Below are 3,623 nucleotides of genomic sequence, written 5' to 3'. Positions count from 1 at the left end.
GGGCGGGGCCGGGCCTCTGCTGCCCCCTGGCGGTCTCCCGGCCTGTGACTGAGGCCCTTTCGTTTCAGGTGAAGCGATGCGCTCCACCTGGAGGGTCGCCGTGGGCACGCGGCCCACATGCCCGGCTCAGCAGCCAAGCCGCTCACTGGCGAGTTGCTTCACTTCTCAAGCCTTGGGTGGGTGAGTAGATGCGGGAAAGCGATCCCACCTCACAGCGCCTAGAAATTAAGCAACTTGTGCAGTCAACAGCTGGTAAGTGGCAGAGCAGGGATGCAAACCCAGACTGCCCAGGGCCAGCCATCCATCAGGCAAGCAGGCACAAGGCCTTGGGCTGACCATATTATTAGGGGTTGTGTTGGTTTCCTCTCGCTGCTATGACAAATTACCACAAACTTACACAAATTTATTATTTAGAGTTCTGGAGGACAGAAGTCCACAAGGTCCCAAAGGAAGTTCAGGGTGTCAGCAGGATGTGTTCATTTCTTGGGGCTCCAGGAGGACTGATTCTCTTGCCCCACCAGCTTCTAAAGACTGCCCATTCCTGGCTGATGCCTCTTCCGTTTTCCAACAAGTCCCCCTCCTGCTGCCATCTCTCCGGTTCCCTCCTCTGATTCCCTGTTCCATTTTTAAAGACCCTTGTGATGACGTTGGGCCCCTCAGATGGTCCAGGATAATCTCCCTATTTTAAAGTAAGATGATGAGCAACCTTACTTCCATCTGCAGCCCTGAGTCCCCTTTACCACGCAATCTAACATCCGCACAGGTTCCAGGAATGAGGATGTGGACATCTTTGGGGGGCCATTTTTCTGCCACCATAGTGGCCCACGAAGATGTTTTCTTTTAAAGCCAGAAGAAATAAGTGAACTTTTAAGTCAAAGAAAATGTTTTCGTATATAATATTAATATATTCATTTTATATCAATGCAGTTGTAAGGTATAATTTAAAAAAATTTGATGGAGGAAGGGCCTTCAAAAGTCCTGCTGCAGCCCTGCCCACCTGACCTTCAGGTCCCCGTGTCAGCCTGTGTTCTTCCCAGGAATGAAGGTCTCTGGGATGCTTCTCTAACAGGAGGGTTGTGGTGAGCCACGAAGCTGGAGAACTGGCATTTGGCTGATATGAAAGGAAACCATCTGGGGTGGGGGTGGGTCTGGAAGGCAGGGTGTCTGGGCAGAGAAAGTGGGGGAGGGGTGCCTCATCCCACTCTCCTACTCATGCCTTCCTAGATCCTGGCACCCTTTGTCCATGTGGTGACCTCGAACAGGGCTTGAGCTTACTTCTTATAACATGTGACGTTGGAAGTGTTCCTTAGCCTCAGTTTCTTACCAGAAAAATGGGGACGATAGCAACCAACCTATCTCATGAGGCTGTTGTGAGTCCCTGTATCAGTGTTTCTCAAAGTGTGCCCAGGACTACCTGCAATCAGAATGACTGTGGGGTGAAGTTTGAGAACCATAGTGCAGGTGAGGTGGTGGTGCATGGGACAGGACCTCCCACACTGTAAAGAGGGGTGCCCATGAAAGCTGACATACCTGCAGACCTCCTCAGCTGGGGCCCACATTAGACTCTTTGGAGCACTGATTCCATTCGAGATCGGCAGCTTAGAGATGATGGCAAATCGAGGCACTGCCACTTAGCCAGGAGCTTGCCCCTACAGGCGCTGGGCCAAGGACATGCCTGTGAGATTACTCGTGCCCCGTGACTTCTGTCAACCCCTCCCTGTCTGCATTCCATCACGCCTCGGCTCCTGGCTCTTGGCTTTCACCCTTGTGAAAGGAATCTTTCAATGTCACCCACCCCACCCAGCCACTGAGTTCCAGCTTCTCTGCTTCTCTCACAAGGCTGCACCCCTGGCGAGGTGAGCAGAGTGCAGGGCTCCCAAAGCACTCTCCCTGGGTTTTCCTACTGCCTCTATCCCCTCTGACTGAACTCTCTCCTGGTCCCCAAACGTCCCCTATTCTGGAACCGCACCCTGAGACCTCTGCTCCCCCCACAACAACCTCATGCGTCTGCAGGTGGTTTCACACAATCCTGGAATCGTAGAGATGGGATATATTACTCTTGGGCTTTCAAACTATCAGTGATGCTGTGACCTTGGGAGGAAAGTGCAAATCTCTCACCCCTGACTTTCCAGGGCACTTGCAATGGGACTTCTGCCTGGCTTCCTGTCTACAGCAGTGCTGCCTTCTAAAAAGGGGTCCTTGGATCCCCCTTGGCTGCTGGTGTCTTCAGGTCTTCGAGGGCCTGCCCCATGGTGGGTGAGGGGGAGGAGGTTCCTGTCCATAGGTCTGTGGTGTCTTCTGTCTAGTATCCTGGAAGGGGTGCTACACTCATCTGAACAAACACACTGGGGCATCAGTGTCAACATGTGCCAGGGTCTCCAGGTGACAGGGCAACGGTCTTTGTCCAGCCAATTCAGCTGGACAACCAGGCCCCACTGCTTTGCCCTGTGCAAAGGCCCGGTCTGCGGGGGTTCTGCCCTGTGCCCCCCTCATAGCAGGCTAGCCTGTAGCCACTGACCTCCCCGGCCCCAAGCACAGAAGGTACAGTCCCAAGGAGCACAAGTGGCAGTTCTGGCCTTAGGCGGGCCTCATCTCCTTGTCCTCTTTGCTCCTGCAGCCATGTTAGAAACAACAGTTGTGCTGGATGGGATGAGGTGAAGGGACCCAGAGTGCAGAGTCCAGACTCTTGCACAAAGGACAACTGCAGAGAAAAATAGGTGAACCTTTATGACTGCCCTGCTTGTGGCTGAACCTCAGTGCAGAATCCTGGGAAGGAAGGAATGGGGGGGGGGGGTCAGGATTAAGGCCTCAGGTGCAGCCTGCCCCTCTAAGCCTAAACCAGCCCTCTCCCCTGCTGCCTCATTGGAGGGGTTCTACAGCAGAAGGGGGCCCTGTGGAGAGAAGGCCCTGGGTCTGCTCACTATGGGCCACATGGGTGGCAGAGCAGTCACAGTCATGTGTGCCAGGGACCCTATGCACTAGCAGATGTGGCCTGTGAGTGCCCCACAATCCGACCAGAGCAGGTGGGGAGGGGAAGCCGCACAAACCTCTGAGAGCCCCTACCCTGTGACACCATCCTGGGAGCCTACCCTCAGGGGCCTTGTTGAAGTGACACCTCTCCATCTCACTGCACATTTTCTTTGAGCTTCTAGAGTAGTTTCCCAAACCGTATTCCCAGGAACACTAGGGTTGGCTTGCTGGGACTCCAGGAAGAAGGAGCCTGGGGAGTACAGCACCTGCATGGAAGGCTGGGTGAAGGCACAGGTTTATTTACAGAAGCTCTTCTCAGAGCCTTTTATCTTCTATTGTGAACTGTGAACCTACTACCAAGAGTCTACTATCCCTTGCAAATGTGTACAAAACATTTCTGATCTGCTTCTTGCACAAGTGTTCCACCCAAAGCTTGGAAAGCTGTTTTACCAAGCTCCTGCTGCCTCCCAGGCATGGCAGGGGGTGGGGCTTTCCAGCGCGTCATGGACGTGTGATTGCCTAATGTGGGTGCTCCTTCTTGGGGGCCAGACCGTGGACACGGAAAGGACGGCAGGTGGCACATAAGGCAGTGGCTGATGGGGTATTTTCTAAACCTGGCATGTCAATGGCTTCAGTGGGCTATCCTGTGGCTC

This window comes from Equus asinus, chromosome 8, assembly GCF_041296235.1.
Source record: "Equus asinus isolate D_3611 breed Donkey chromosome 8, EquAss-T2T_v2, whole genome shotgun sequence".
Taxonomy (NCBI): Eukaryota; Metazoa; Chordata; class Mammalia; order Perissodactyla; family Equidae; genus Equus; species Equus asinus.
Note: the sequence above shows the minus strand (reverse complement) of the source record.